The sequence below is a fragment of the Euphorbia lathyris genome, chromosome 5 (assembly GCF_963576675.1).
Source record: "Euphorbia lathyris chromosome 5, ddEupLath1.1, whole genome shotgun sequence".
NCBI lineage: Eukaryota > Viridiplantae > Streptophyta > Magnoliopsida > Malpighiales > Euphorbiaceae > Euphorbia > Euphorbia lathyris.
The window spans coordinates 30,522,125-30,539,909 of NC_088914.1; positions in this window are offsets into that span (position 1 = coordinate 30,522,125).

Sequence of the window (17,785 nt, forward strand, 5' to 3'; positions counted from 1 at the left end):
CCGGAAGTTGCTCTGAAACTGCCCCCACCATGACATCCCAAAGCACGACTTGGTAAGCACTTTTTACCACGGATTAACTCCCACTAACTGTGCGACTGTTGATTCTGCTGCAGGTGGGGATCTATTTCGGAAGTCAGCTAGTGAGGCCTACGAGCTCATTCATGAGCTCGCAAGGAAAAGTGTGCAATGGTAAGAGGATCGGCTTGCCAGCCCATCGCGACACCAGACATTCGTTGTGGAGAAAGAGGCTCCGAAAAGCTCCATAGCTGAAATGAACAAGAAGCTTGACTCGTTGATCGCCCAATTAAGCCTCAATAAAAGTGTACAGGTTATGATGTGCACTCACTGTGGTGGAGACCATGATGCGTTTAATTGCCAAATCGGTAGCCCCTTCACCGGCGATGCCGAAAACGTAAGTTATATAGGAGGTAACCAAAGGTATAATTCCCATCCGAACTCCTATTCTCACCACAATAATAATAATAATAACAACGGATGGAGGCCTCGGTACCAACACCCGAACTTATCATATGGCAACAATAATAACGTGTTGAGGCCCCCATCCGGCTTTGAGCAAGAATTTCGGGAAAACGGGCTCGGGCAATCGCAAGCCGCGCCCGACAATCGAAACGCTCCACCTTCCAACAATGTACACGACCAATCGGTCACGTCCTTGTTGAAGGACATATTAACCCGTCTTTCCGATAGCGAAGTGTTTTGTAGGGATCTTAGCCGCCAGGTGGCCCACCTGAACCGTCAACAACAAGAAAGGCCACTAGGAACCCTCCCGGCAAACACTGAACAAAATCCGCGTGGTAAGAATAGGGAATCCGGGCAAGTGATAACGCTCCTCAACAATAGGAGTTCGGACCCGTCAAGCTCCAATGCGGACGTCTTGCAATAAGCCGCCATACAAGAAAGTCGAGCTACTTCGACTCAAAACGTAGCATCGGTTTGAATCCCTCGAACCATTTGTCTATATGTATTATAAACGTTATTTCTTTCTCTTTATTTTGCATTATTGTGATTTTATTTTCATCTTCATCTCTTGCTTTATTTTATTTTCCCCCATTTTCGTTTATGTTCATAAAATCAAAAGAAAAACAAATCCCACATTAATCCAAAATCTTAAAATACGCGGGGCGTACAACCCATTGCGCCCCACGTAGTTGTGTGTCTCCCATTTTTATTTAATAAAGGACACACTACGCGCGGCGTACCTAAATTTACGCCCCGCGTACGCTTTCCCTAAAAAACAAACTCTTTTTAATAAATGCCACGTGGAGGACACGCGGGGCGTACCACGGGGTACGCCGCGCGTATCCTCGGGGAGTTGTGAATCACAACTCCCCATGGCAACTCCCCATCCCTCAAACTTCCAAACTCCTCTTCCCTATACACCTTTTCCACTTCCACACTCCACCTCCTCTTCCACCCAATCAAACTCCATCATTTCAAATTTAAATCTTTAACTTCCCTCCATAATAAATTCTCATTAACTACCCTCTTAACTACAAATTAATAAATAAAATTAAAAATCATAAAAATAATTAAAAATCATTAAACACTCATAAATCCAAAAAAACCACAAAAAAACCCTTCATCTTTCGTCCGTCTACGCAGGGCGTAACCTCATTTACGCCCCGCGTCCCTGCCCCTTTTGTCATGAAAAGGGACAAGAGGTCCGATACGCGTGGCGTAACCCTGTTTACACCGCGCGTATCTCACCGATTTTGCATGAAATAACAACAGGGGGAGGGATACGCGTGGCGTGGCCCCTTTACGCCCCGCGTACCCCTCTGGGAATCCGAGCTTTGCTTGGATTCCCCACCCTTCTCCTATATATATCTCTTCTTTCTCCCTCTTCTTCCCTCACTATTATCTCAACTTTATCCCAACCTCCCCCCACCTTCTCTCAACCCTTCTCCATTCCTCACCATAATCATGACCCGAAGCAAACGAGCCGCCACTAACACCCCCCTCGACCAACAAATGCAAGCTCACTGAGCTCGCACCTCACGCTCCTCCCGCTCCGCCCAAAATCAACCACCACCACCACCCGAACGGGAGGAAACACCTCCATTCACACGACAATATTGGCCCCCTTTTCACCTTCTCACCGAGGAGGAGGCCACACGGTACGAGGAACTTTGTGCAGCCACCGTCCAAGAGCTTCCATACATCCCCCATAGCGTGCTTGATCAGCACGATCTTGGCACACCCTTCGAAGCCTGTCTCCGTGCCCTCGGATGGTACGACATCTACCATAAACAATACCATATGTACCCCTCCTTGGTCATTGAGTTCTTCACATCCCTCACCTCCAACAATGTGCCCGGGGCCGCGCTCTTCAACTTTCGCCTCCACAACCGCCCCTTCACCATTGACACTCAATGGCTTCGCACCCACTTCACTCATTAAGCGGAGCCTAGCATCGCCCATTGGCCCGACGGTGTCTCCGCCCCCGAATTTTGGACCTCCATTACCGGGTCCAATGACTATCACGTGTCCAACCTCCACCCGGCTAGTATTCGTGACCCTATCCTCCAGTTGCTTCACCGCTTCATCTCCTTCTACTTCACGGGGAAATCCGAGTCTACTAAGGTCAACAAACATGAACTGTTGGCCCTCTACTGTTGTGCCAACGGGCTCACATACGACCTCGCCTATCACGTGGCCGTCCACCTTCGCGCCACACCCATCTGGAAACGTGCCAAGCTCGGGTTCGGCCACCTCATCACCATTTTCGCTCTCTCCAAACTCGGCTCCGACACCGTTGAGCGCCTCCCACGCCTTATACCTCGGCCGTTGGACAAAAATGCATTTAAAACCTTGAATCGTCCAACTTCCGGCCCGGGCGAAACTTCGGGAGTGGCTCACTCCGATGCGGAAGGCGATTCGGACTAGGATTTGGGTCTCAATTTTAGTCCTCCACCGCTTCATGACTTCAATGCCATGTACGCCTGGTTGGATATCTTAGAGGATAACCAACGTCGTGATCGGGCCCATTTTGACACCCGCTTCGATACCCTCGAGGCGCAACAACGTGAGGACCGGGCCCATATCGACTCTCGGTTCGATGCTCTCACCGCTTCCTTCGCCTCATACTTCAACCTCCATGGCACTCCACCTCCATCTCAACCATAGTTCCATTTTCTTTGTGTTTTCATTTTCTTTTGTTTTGCTGTTTTGCTGTTTTGATGTTTCATGTACTATCTTTTTATTTTCTAATATATTAGTACTTTCCGTTTATGTTTTGTGCTGTTTATTTTTGCTGTTTGTAATAAAGCCACGCAGGGCGTACCCCATGGCACGCCCCGCGTCCCCTCGTTTTTATGTTTAAAAAAGGTTCAGAAGCTCAAACACGCGGGGCGCCCAGTTCCTGCGCCCCGCGTATTTGAGTCTCTGCCCAGTAACACCACAAAAAAGTACTGGTTACGCGGGGCGCCCCTCTAGGCACGCCTCGCGTAACCCCTGACCACTAAGGGTCTTCTTTTTCTTTTCCTTTTCTCACTTTATTTTTGTTTTCGTTTCTTTTTGCGACGCCCTTGGAATAGGCGTCATTTTAAATAACGCGGAGGGACGTGCAACCCCGCACTTAACGTTTGTTTTGCACTACCAAAAACAAAAATAAAAATTTAATTTAAACTAATTTATTGACTCTTTCAAATTTTCCCGACACGCTATCCCTCCTTCGGAAATTAATTAAAGTTCCGTTATTTGTCATCAAAAATAAAAGCGTCGAAACATAAAGGAATGATTCGATGAAGAAATTTTAGTCTTGATTTCGAAATTAGGGAATTTGTGCAAAGCTTAGGATAGCACTAAACTAAGGCATTGAGTCTTAACCCAATTGTCATCTCCATAATGAACTTTGAAAAGGCAATAAAAACAGGATAGTTGAGAATTTAGCGAAAACTCGATAGTGCACAATTTAAACCCAAATCTTTGTGAGGTATTCTTGAGCCTAAAAGAGTTCGTACGAGAACTCTAATTCTTTCACAATTTTTCGAGAGCTTTGACTTCACTCGAATCATAGAATTTGCATCCAATACCGGGTTAAGTACACTTATTGTGGTAAAAAGGCAATAGATGATAAACCGAACCCACTTAGGCTAATTTTTCTTAATTTATTTTTCTCGTTTTCATTAAACATTAGAAAACCCCCTCGAGCCTATTAACCAACTCTTTTGTTAATACCCTCCTAACATTTAACCCTTTTTCCTCTTGTTCAAATTACCGACATAATCAAGTTGCACCCGAATTACCTGAAATAAGTCACGGCCTTAGCAAATGAGCACCATTAGCTCTCAAAATATTGTTTTTGTGCCTCTATCAAAACAAAGGATACAATAAAAATAAGAAGGCATTCCCAAGCTCCACCCGAGCAATTTTGAAGTATATTTTGTAAAATTCGCCAAGACTGAAATATGATACGGTGCAATCACAAGCGGTATTTTTGAACTCGAGTTCATTTACACTAACCACTAAAGAAGCCACCCACATTACAACCCCCCCTCCGGGTTCATTTTTAATATTGCCTAACCATACTTTAAGAGGAAAAACCCGGATGAAAATGCAAATTCAACATGATCTCGAGTATGTGCAAAGAAGAGTGATAAAACACCGACCCACCTAAAATTGAGCGTAAGAGCGAAATCCTTTGGTGAGGTACTATCGGGTTCTCAAAAGATAATCAACCCCCGTTAATATTGCCTATTAAATCTTGATCATAGAGGTTTCCAACAAGTTTCGTACTCAATTGTTTGCGTAGGTACTTACCGAAACCTTTGCACAAAACCATAACTTTGAAATCACGCACTTGGCAAAACCAACCTTCGGTTTGTTTCTTAATTTTCTCAATCCCTTGTCTTTCGATTTCTTTTACTTGAGGACAAGTAAAACTTTAAAGTCCGAGGACGTTTGATAGGGGTATTTTACCCCTATCTTTTAGCGTGATTTACGGGATGATTTCGGGTAAAATAAATAAGTTTAATTGCAAAAATAAAGTGTTTTTGATAAATAAAGAAATAAAAATAAATCTCGTACTTTTAGTTTATTTTCCTCGTTTTTGATTAGTTTAGGAAATAAAAACGTCAAGCTAACTCGGCTCTCAAGATTTGTATTTCAGGTACGAGAAAGGAGCAAAAATCCACTCAATACGCGGGGCGTAAAACATAGTGCCAGAAATAATTGCCTTATCCGCAGGCACCATGTGGAACTGACTCAGCATACGCGGGGCGTATGACACACTACGTGGGGCGTATGACACATGTCGGTAATAATTGGCCTAATCCTGAAAGTAAGACTGCATTGTCTCCTAGAGTCAACTATACCTACGCGGGGCGTACTTCAGCTACGCACGGCGTAAAGTCACCAATTCAAGCGATAAAACTCCAGAGACTCAAACACGCGGGGCGTACCACCCTTTACGCATGGCGTACTTGAGTCAACAAGACAATGAATTGGTCCACATGCAGAAGATTTCTGACGGAATGGGCATTTACGCGGGGCGTAGACCAATTTACGCGGGGCGTATCATGGGATTTCTGCACCAAATAATGTTGCTCCATACTTGTGCTTTGTGAAATTACAAACCTACCCTTGCTTGATGTCTATAAATAAGAAGCTCTTGAACTTCATTTGACACAAATTACATACTAGAGAGAGCTATACTATACTCTTTTCCTTCCTTGTAATTTAGATTCAGATTTTGTATTTAAACTCTCCCCCTCGAGAGCTTGTTCGGTTGTTCCGGCGTTCCATCGAAGTTCCGCTCCATCATTCGTCACCAAGCTCGAGAGTTCCACCTCCACGACCTAGGAGACGGCCTTGAGTCCGGTTAGCTAGTTCCAAGGGCGGATTCTCCCTTTTTACTTGCTAATTAGCTTGTACTCTTCCTATGTACTAGGCTTGGTTGTATTTCATCTAAACACTTTCCATATTTATAATTTATGGTTTATAATCTCTATTTCCCTTTACGTGTTAATGTTTATTGCTTGTTTTGATATTGATAATTGATTATTGTGTAGGAGCACGCGATTACCGCCGCCATCCGGGCTATCTTTAGGGAATTATATAGGTGTTGCCTTACCGGAAGTGACAAACCGGAAACCGTAGGAATTGACAAGCCACGGAACTTACGGGCCCTAATTTCTAGTTCCCCCGCATTAGACACGCCTTGACTAGGCATCACGTAGTCTAAGTACTTCACGGGTCGGTCTTACTACACTTGGTTGTCTTTGCATGAGTAAACCATTATCCGTATACATTTAGAGTCGTTATTTATCGTGGTTATAACTTATCATACACACCCCGCTTCGTAGAGTTTTAGCTGCACGAATCTGAGTCGCCAATAGTTAGGAATAGTGTGTAGTTGTGTCTTACTTTACCCCAAAGTAATCACCGCTTAAATAACATACGAAACCGAGTAGTCTAATACTTGTAATTATAAATCCCGTGGATTCGATACCCGGTCTTAACCGGATTATTACTTGATACGACGGGGTACACTTGCCCCTAAGTAGTCGTAGCGTCTAAGTAGAGTCAAGAGCAATTTATAAAGACCACATCCGTAGACATAGCACATTCACCGCAATACACATTTAGTCATCGTAAGAAACTCTACCACTAGGTCCTACGCCCCATCAAGCAGCTGAGTCGATTCCTCAAATAAAGGCAATTAATGAGCTATTAATGAGCTAACAGACATACTTAAAGGAAACCAGTAACCGCCATTAATGGAGCATTAATGGAGACTTTCTAGTTACTAAAGGTTACAATTTCATGACTATATATAGCTTGCATCTCAAGCTATCAAGGTACACATACACACAATACTAGCAACCCTACTTTGTCAATTCAGTTTATCTTCCCATATTCTATACTCACTTTGGCATCGGAGCTTCCCCCCGTCGAACCCAACGACGCCCCCATAGGGACAGAAGCAAATCGGAAATTCTCCACTAGTCATCAATTGGTGCGGTGAACGTGGAACCCTAACCAAATAAGGGTTTCGTTCACATTATAAGACATGACGAGTGGAGGGTCTGATCCCTCCTCAGGGATTCAAACGCCCTTAGTAACCCCATCAACCAATCCTGTTACAAACGCTGGCCGCGTTGATCCCTCCTCAGGGATTGAAGCTCCTACGGTACATGGTGAGGGAAGTATGTCACCTGACACATTTCTTGAAATATGTGCGGGATCCATAGGAAAAGAGCTTGGCCCTGAGATGGAAAACCGCTTAAGGTCGTACATATTAATTCCCCCGCTTCGACGTACGACACCAACTCCTACGGCATCCCAATGGCAAAATATCACCATAGGACCAAACGCTCGTGATTCCTCGTTTTTTCACTCTCAACCTGCGGATTCCACGGTAATTACTTCTGTGGCAGCCGATAGCCCGCCGTTAAATCGGCGACTGTTTTCTGATGGAGCGGAAGGGAGTTGGAGAAATGATCAAGCTTTTCCTGAGGGACCTGCAAACCCAAGGCTTAACATTGGCGGGTCTCGAGCTCTCAATAATGCTAGGACTAATCCCCCAGAGGGTGGACCGGAGGGTCGAAAGCACAAAAAGCGTAGGAAGACGACCGGAAGAGGACGATCTAAATCTCCATCTCGCCCAAAGCATAGATCCTCCCGGAGAGGTATATCTCCTCCACCCCTAGAACGCAGAAGGTCTCCTCCACCCCTAGAGCGCAGAAGGAGTAAGCGACCAATTGAGGAACCTCGTCAAGATAGACAGCATCCGCCTCCTAATCCAGGAGCTAATGAACAAGCTCAGCCAGAAGGACGAGGAGGAAGTGGTCCGCCAGGAGGGCGAGGAGGAAGTGGTTCGCCAGGAGGGCGAGGAGGAAGTGGTTCACCATCGGATCCTTCATCTAATTCTAGTTTATCATCATCTCCGAGTAGATCCCCACGTAGAGGACGTTCTAGGGAGAATCACAGGAATATTGAGGATCTAATCCGAGATAAGGTGCGCCGCCAAAATGAAGAGAATGTGAGACATAACCCATTCGCCAATCGGGATTCGCCCTTTATAGCGTGGATCGAAGCTGAAGAAATGGATAGGCACTTTAAAATTCCTAATATCCCAGTCTACACGGGCGTGGACAACCCTGAGGCCCATGCCAGGAAGTACCGCATGTTGCTCAGCCTTAACCGGGCCAGTGAATCAGTGTTGTGTCGGATGTTTATCACCACGCTTGGTGGTCCCACCTATGATTGGTTCCAGTCTTTACCTCCAGGATCAATAGACGGCTGGGATCAGTTGAGTAGAGAGTTTTGTGCAAAATTTGCTAGGTGCATTCCTCCAGTGGTCAAATCACGGAAGCTTTTTGAATTGAAACAGAAAGCAAGTGAGCCCTTTCGAGAATATGTAGAAAATTTCAACAAATTGTGTATACGAATTGTTGATGTGGATGTCTCCATGGCAGTGGAAGCTCTAGTGAAAAACACCACATGCAAAAGTTTGCAGGAAGATCTAATCAGAAAGAAGCCCAGAAATATGGCAGAATTGATAGAAAGATGCAAGGATTTCATGGAGGTGGACGACATCCGCAGGGAGTCAGTATCTCCACCTAAGAGGGACAAGGGCGAATCTCGTAGACGGGATAAGGAAAAGGACAAACATCCTGACTCGACATCTAGAGGCAGACGCAGAGGCTCTAAAAACAAATCGGCATACGTACCATCATTTACACAATTAAACTCCTCCAAAAGCGAAGTGCTGATGTGGATAGAAAACAGCCAGCACAAGCGGAGCATTTCATACCCCGAACCAAAAGGGGGGAGTACACCAACACAGCAAAAAATCCCAAAAATTATTGCAAGTACCACAGGAAGAATGGCCATGATACTGACGCGTGTTGGGAGTTGGCCAGGGAGATAGAAAGGCTTATAGAAAGGGGAAAGCTAGACAGGTTCATCCAAAATGATAACAGGAAAGGAGATAATGATAAGTCAAGGGATGATCAGAAAAAGAAGGTAAAGGGGACCATCAATGTCATAGCAGGCGGACCAGGATATCAACCTGTGCTGAAGAAGGCAAAAACCACCGCTCTGGATAGGGCATCACTCAATCGCCCTTTTGCGGACGTAGGCCCGGAGGTTCCCCCTCACGCAGATGCTCTAGTCGTTACCATGATGGTAGAAGGATGGGAAATGAAAAGAGTAATGATTGATACTGGAAGTTCGTGCAATGTCATTACAAGAGGAGCATTCGCCAAACTTATGGTTGATCCTGTCTAAGTGGAAACCACTATTGTGGACATCCTAGGAGTAACGGGGCACACAATCCAAACGAAGGGACAGGTAACGTTAGATTGTGAGTTGGCGGACGAAGATCAAACCTGGAAGGGAGATTTGGAGTTCTCCATTATAGATGGTCAATTGGCCTATAATATCATTCTGGGTCGGCCTTTCATCTCCGAAACAGCGGCTCTCATCTCCATCCGCCATCTCACCATTTACATCCCCACGACCAAAGGAGGAGTAATGGTTAGAGGAAATCAAAAAGTTGCTCAAGAGACGTATTCGGCATCCTTGATGATTCGTCCACAATCTAAAGATGAGGAAGAAGAGGAACTTGTCACAATGGCTCTAGGCGAAACAGAGATGTACCTTATGGCGGATGAAAAACAGGTACGAATTGCTACAGGGCTAAAAGGTGAAATTAAAGAGGCTATTACAAAGGTTCTCCGTGAGTCAGAAGATGTCTTTGCATGGAAGGATGAGATCCTCCCAGGGATTAATCCGGATGTGATCACTCATAAGCTCAATATTGCCGAGGACGCTGTCCCAATAGCACAAAAGTGAAGGAATCATGGTCCTGAAAGACAGAAAGTAATAGAAGAGGAGACTACGAAGCTTAAGAAGGCGGACGCCATCGAAGAAGTACTTTACACACAATGGCTGGCGAATGTGGTGCTAGTAAAAAAGGCGGGCGGATCATACCGCATGTGTATTGACTTCACCGATCTCAACAAAGCCTATCCCAAAGACAACTATCCTCTGCCATGTATTGATATTTTAGTAGATGGAATCGCGGGACACGCCATGTATTCCTTCACGAATGTGAAGTCGAGTTATCACCAGATCCCGATGGAGCCTTCTGACAGAATCAAGACTTCGTTCGTGACTCACCAAGCCACCTACTGCTTCAAGGTCATGCCCTTTGGGCTTAAAAACGCAGGGACTACCTATCAACGGATGATGAACAAAATATTCGAAGAAAGCAAAGGTAATAACTTTTCTATCTACGTGGATGATATGATCATCAAAAGTTCCACTATGGAAAAGCACGCAGATGATATAAGAGAGATCCTAGGTGTACTCCGACATCACAACATTAAACTGAATCCAGAGAAATGTACCTTTGGAGCAACATATGGAAAATTCTTGGGATTCATGATCAGCCAGAAAGGAGTGAGTTCGAATCCGGATAAAGTTAAAGCAGTCCTGGATATGAAAACACCACAGAACATCAGAGAGGTACAACGTCTGAATGGGCATATCGTGGCCTTGGGCAGGTTCATCTCCTGTTCGGCTCGCAGATGTCAACCCTTCTATGAGGTAATCAAAAAACAAAAGACATTTGAGTGGAATGAGGACTGTAAGCAAACCTTCGAAGGAATCAAGCAATTTCCGACGGAACCACCTCTGATGAGTCGGCCCCTGAAAGGTGAGAATCTCTACATGTATGTTTCAGTTACAGATAAAGCTGTTTGCACAGTCATGATCAGGGAAGAGGAGGGACAGCAGTATCCAATCTATTATGTGAGTAAAGTGTTAAAATACGCCGAGACCCGATACTCCAAATTGGATAAAATGGCATTGGCCGTTGTCACCACCTCAATACGCCTCAGGCCCTACTTTCAGGCACATACTGTCATAGTCCGCACCAGCATACCCATGAGGAAAGTATTAGAAAAGCCAGAAACCTCGGAGAGATTAATGGAGTGGGAGATTCGCTTAGGTGAATTTGATGTTCGTTACGAAAGTCGATCTGCTCTGAAAAGTCAAGTCTTGGCAGACTTTGTGAATGAATTCACCGAAGAAGGTATGAATCTCCCCAAATCTAAGGTCGAAGAATGGACGATGTATACAGACGGGGCTTCTTCGACGGAAGGCGCAGGTATAGGCATCGTGATCATAGGTCCCCAATATATAAAACTGCATTACGCAGCAAAATTGGACTTCCTCGCAACCAACAATGCAGTGGAGTACGAGGCCTTAATATTGGGACTACGCCTGTTGAAGGAAATCACTCCCGAGTGGATCGTTATCTACAGTGATTCCAAATTAATGGTCAACCAGGTAATAAAAAATTTTGAGGTAAAAGATGACATTCTGGCCAAATATGTTGAAGAAGTTAAGAAATTGCTGAACCACCTCGAAGCCAAAGAAACCAAGTGGGAACTGATCCATGTTCCCTAAGGATCTAACACTGAGGCCGATCACCTAGCTAAAATGGCTTCAAGCAATGAGCATTGGGCGGATCTACAGTGCCCGTTCGAGGTCAAGACAGCACCGGCATTCACCTCAAAAGAGGTATCCTTACTTGCATCTGTTGAAAGTGATTGGAGGTCACCTATTCGCCAGTACCTGATAGATGGCACCCTGCCACAGGACAAAGAAGAAGCTCGACGGACAGTAAGGAAGGCCGCCTATTTTTCCGTGATAAATGATTGCTTATACAGAAAGTCTTTTGGCCACCCCTGGTTGAAATGCATCTTGACAGAAGAGGGACAACAAATCCTCAAAGAGTTGCATGAAGGCACATGTGGAGCCCATGAGGCATCTGCCTCCATTTTGAAGAAGTCCAGGTTAGCAGGATTTTATTGGCCCACGGTGGAACTTGATGCCCAAAAGTTAGTGGAGTCTTGTCATAATTTTCAGGTTCATGCAAATGAATCTCACACAGCTAAACACCTTCAAAGGCCCATCATCAAAGGTCGACCCTTTGCAGTTTGGGGGATTGATATCGTTGGTCCCTTTCCTCCTACCAAAAGACAAAGAAAGTATGTGGTGGTGGCTGTGGATCATTTTACTAAATGGGTAGAGGCCAAAGTTATCTTCTCTATCAACGCCGAACGAATAGTGGAGTTCGTCAAAGATAATATCGTTGGAAGGTACGGGGTTCCCCACACGATTATCACTGATAATGGGACGCAATTGAATTGTGGAGAGTTCAAAACTTTCTGTGAAAAGCTGGGCATTCAGAACAGGTTCGCCTCTGTTTACTATCCCCAATCTAATGGGATGACCGAGGTTACAAATCGGACGATCGTTAAAGGAATAAAGAAAAGGTTGGGAGAGCATGATAAAAAATGGGCGGATCAGTTAATGAGCGTCCTATGGGCATACCGGACCACTCCACGAACGGCCACGGGCGAGACACCATTCGCGCTTTCTCACGACGTGGAAGCTGTAATCCCTATTGAAATACAGGTCCCCAGTGATAGAGTTGCATTCTATTGCGAGGATAAAAATAGCCAAAGGTTAAAAGAAAGTCTCAATCAAGTGGAGAAGAAAAAAGAGAAGGCGTATGTACGTATGGCAGCCTACAAGCAACGGATCGCAGCTTATCATGACAAAAATACAAAGCTTGTAAGTCTGAATGTAGGAGATCTCGTGCTCCAAAAGGCGGATAAAATCCAATCTGCGGAAGGAAGAGGAAAGCTGGGGATCACCTGGACAGGTCCATACAGAATAATCACCAAGATTGGGTCCGCCACGTTTAAAATTCAAGATATGGAGGGGAACACACTGCCACGTACGTGGAACATCCAGAACCTCCGCAAATATTTCACCAGAAAATATAATGTAATCCAGGTCTTGAGTACTCTTTTTCCTTTAGTAAGTTTTTATCCCATGAGGTTTTTCTTATTAAAGGTTTTAATGAGGCTCACATGTAAGACCTACTTGCTGTAATAAGGCGCATCACCATTCAATAAAAAGCAACTTTTGTCCTATCAATTCTTTTTTAAGTATTTTCTTGTAGCAATATAAATATTCCAGATTAAAAAATAAGGGGGGCCAAAAAACGCATTCGCACACACATAGGATAATGCTTTCTCCTCAAAGATAGGAGAACAACTCAACGGCGGATCTATCTACCTCAAAGATAGGAAGCAAATTGATCCCCGTCAGAGATAGAGTTAAAACATTTCTCAGAAGTGAGATCTTTACACTCTCGTACACTCTTTCCAAAAAAGAGTCCAAAGTCCTAGTGGCGGATCGATTCACCTCAAAGATAGGAAGCCAATCGATCGCCTAAGGCAGCTTAACTTCCTCTAAAGGAATAAAAGCTCCAAGCCTTAACAAAGGCTCACACTCTGAGGTATGGCTAGCCACCTACTTCAACTCAATCCTAAAACCTATAGATTTACTTATTGAAAAACATAAAGCGTAAAAGTAAATGGTTATAGCAAGGATTAAAAATTGTACTTAGTTTTACAAAAGAACTAAACGTCTAAAGGAGCATCCTCCTTAGCATCTTTTACACCAGATGCGCCCTCCAGTGGGGCTTCCTTCTCTACAGAAACAGTACCCTCCTGAGGAATGGTACAATCAGTTATCAGCTCCTCGCTCTTATCACCTGCCTTCTGAGACACTTCAGCAAGGTCATCTGGTTCAAGGTCGACAAGGGGTTTACTCTCTTCGGCGGATCCATTCATCACTTTGCGAATGTGATCACGGATGTAATCCTTGACGTTTGGAATTTTGCGATACTTAAGGCAAACCTCCACGTCAGGAACCACGTACTCCGGATCAGTAAAATCAATCTCAGGATGAGCAAGTTGAACATACGCCATGATCCACTCGCCATAATAGTAAGCCCGTTCCCCTGCCAGGATCTCCTTATCGAGTAAGGCAGCCTTATACGCTTCAGCATCCGCATCTATCTTCTCCTTCAATCTAAGGATCTCAGCATCCTTACTCTCGTTCAGGGCAACAGCAGAAGCAGCGTTCGCATTGGCAACAGCGACCTCCTTCTCCAACCTTTCTATGGTTGCCTTATCCGCCACTCCTTGAAGGAGATCCGCTTCCATAGCACGCATACGGGTGTATACCTATCAAGGCAAAAGCCAATTCGAGCAAAGGAATAACTACAAACCCTCCCACAAGGAGATCACTCTTTCATCCAAAAATGCAAAAAGAGATGGAAGAAACTTACCGTAAGAAGCTCTGTTTTTCCCATCTGGACATGGGCTGATCCCGATATCTTATTCTGGCTCTCTCGGACCTCCCCTAGTTGACCAAGAGCTTCATCCAGATCATTGATGATGGATTCATTCCTTAGAGATCCTTTGTCACTATATTTGGCGGACCAGTAACCTCCTAGGTCCGGCTTCACCAACTATGCAAGCATTAAAAAGCAGAAAATAAGATCCAAGTAAAGGAAGAGAAAACAATAAAATAGACGCACCTCTTCGAGCCTCGCCATTGGTTTCTCGGCTCTAATGGCATCCGCCAGTAGCTTCCCTCCACTGTTAGACACAGACTTCTTCTTCTTTGGGAGAGGAGGATCAACCAAATCGATGGCAGGGCGTTTCTCAGCACTCTTACGGGGATCCGCTACCTGCCCCTTCTTTCGAGCCTCTTCCTCCTTCTGTTTCTTGCGTATCTGTACAAGGGCGCGACTGGCCTCAGACAAACCCCTGACAAGGGAACAATAAAATAATCAAGGTTCAAGGAAAAAACAAAGTTACCTTCATCAAGTTGTGTAAACTTCACGTAAGAGATCTTGTCCCCTTCCCGGCGGATCAAAGGAATGTCATTCATCATAAAGTCCAAGGCGTCGGCGTATGTCCAGGTATCCGCCTTGATACTTTTCAGGATATCCGCCACTTCCTCGTCACTATCCGTCAATATACGCATGTCTCCAGCCATATGCAAAGGTTTGGCATTCCAAATCGACGGAAATCCTAGAGATTCGCCCTCTCTTATCTTTACAAAGAAAAATTTTTCGTCCCAAAGATGGACATTTGACATCTTACCGCAAAAGGGCGAATAAGTTTGGAATTTAGCGAAAGTGAGGAAAGATTCGGCCTTTCGCTTCGTTGGTTTGTGAAGAGACCGAAAGACACGAGGGCTACATACTACCCCTAAATTCGAAGCCAAATAACAATCTAGAGCCAGATCTAACCAGCCATTCGGATACAGCTGGCAAACAGTGATCCCAAAGTATGCCAAGATGTCCGCCATCATCTTAGGAAGAGGAAGCCGGAACCCTCTTTCTACATGGCAACTATACACAGACAAATATCCACTTGGCGGACAGGCGGGTCACTGATGAGCAGCCGCCAACTGGGTCTCATAATTCTTAATCCACGGAAAGTGATCCGCCAGATTCGCTAGATCCGCGGTGCTCATACGAGACGGAGTGGACTCCGCACGTGGCGCCTTTTTCCTGGACGGAGCTGAAGAAGAAGCCTCCATCCCAGAAAACTGCCTAGAACCTATTGCCGGAGTAATACGAGAAACGGCGATGGGAAGATTTTGAGTCCTACCTAAACGAGTTCTATAGTTATTACACGTCGAGTTACACAACTCATCTAGGTCGCAACTGGGAGTACCTTCGGAAGAATCAGAATTTTCCGAAGAAGTAGTCCAACTAATTTCAGTTTCAGAAGAAGTGGTCAAATTAAACAGTTCGAAAGTAGACTCAGAAGAAGAAGAAGAAGAACTCCTAAACATTCAGAAAGCAGAGCAAAAGGATTCACTTACATGAGAGTTAAAGGCTTTGAGGATTCTGGAACTCCGAAAAAAAAAGCTCTGTAAAAAGCTCAAAGGAAAACGAAAGGGAAAGACGTGAATGAAGAAGAAAGAGAAAAGGGAAGGGGAAGAAGGCGTTTTCTCTTCCCTCGAGCAGTTGCCCATGACACCTGTCACCCAATGTATGGCATTAAACAGAGTGGCCATCAATGCGAATCATCATGGCGGCGCGCGAAGAAGCTCAAAAGCCCTAAAGGACTTTAAAGGAACTTTAGGGGGGCTTCTGATAACATTGAGATATTATCCGATGGATCAAAGGAGATATTTACCCAAACGACCGCGTATTGAACCGGACAAAGAAGGTCGTGGCGTATCAAGCAACGACATCCGATGGGCGAATCACCGAAGCTCCGCCACACGAGATCCGTAGTCACACTTACGTTAGATTCGCCATCACCATTCGATTCGCCAGCTGAGCAGCTGAGCCGATTTCTCAAATAAAGGCAATTAATGAGCTATTAATGAGCTAACGGACATACTTAAAGGAAACCAGTAACCGCCATTAATGGAGCATTAATGGAGACTTTCTAGTTACTAAAGGTTACAATTTCATGACTATATATAGCTTGCATCTCAAGCTATTAAGGTACACATACACACAATCCTAGTAACCCTACTTTGTCAATTCAGTTTATCTTCCCATATTCTATACTGACTTTGGCATCGGAGCTTCCCCCTGTCGAACCCAACGACGCCCCCACAGGGACGGAAGCAAATCGAAAATTCTCCACTAGTCATCAAATATGCCCCACTATGAGGTGGGGCATATGAACAGTACGCCCAACCTTGAGGTGAAGCGTATAAACAATACGCTTTACCTAGTGGTGAGGCGTATTTTTCATTCGCTCCACCACAAGGTGGGACGTATTGTTCATACGCCCCGGATCCAGTGGCGAATCCAGGATTTGAGGGAGCGGGAGGTAAAATTCTACGTAAAAAAATTTTAGACAAAAAATGTAAAATTGTGGAATTTTTTATGATAAAAAATTCAAAATCGTTCAATTTTTTGTGACGAAAAATGCAAAATCGTTCAATTGTCATGCATTATTTTCATGATTTTTTTTTATAAAAAAACGTAAATTATAATGTTTCCGACTCGTAATCATCCATTTCCGGGATTCTCGGGTTGTTACGCATCAAATATCCCTAACGTTTTGGGTCAGGTGCAATTTTACCCCTAACATCTAAAATGGTGCAATTTTACCCCTAATGTTTGTAGCCAAGAGCAATTTTATCCATAACGTTGATAAATTGGATCAATTTCAGACACTATTATAAAATACAGTCATTTTTTTTATTTTGCACCAATTGCATATCAATTTTGTAATTTTGCACCAATTTTACCTCTAACTTTGATAAATTGGATCAATTTCAGACACTTATTCATGACCGAGAAGACAGTTTGATGAATTATTTCTCAAATTGACCAAATTTATCAACGTTATGGTAAAATTGCTCTTAGCTTTCAACATTAGGGATAAAATTGCTCCTGACCCAAAACATTAGGAGTATTTTTGCAGTTTAACCTTTATTTTTGGACTTAAAATTTTTTTTTTAATGCGATGCAGGGGGGGGGCGCAAATGCCCCCTTTGATCCCCCCCCTACATCCGCCCCTGCCCGGACCCAGACAGACGCAGTTTTGCTCGATTTAAAATCAAAATATACCTCGACTTCAGCCGATTGGTCGTTCTCCTCTCTTCTCGGGGATGACGGATTGCTCGCCATTATACGTGTAATCAATTTTGAAGAATTAAAATGAATTTTATTAGGGATAAAATTGAAGGATTTGGTTAAACGCCAAATTAAAGGGCTGTTTGATTCAGCTGTTAGCTAATAGCTGTTGCAGTTGATGTTAGCTGTTTGTAGTTACAGTAAGCTCTTAGTTGTGTCTGTTACCTGTTTGTTATTAACTGTTTAGTTATTAGTGTTTGGTCAATAAGAACATGTTTTAAATTAATCAACGAAGAAATTATAAAAGGGATAAGATGAAAAAATGGT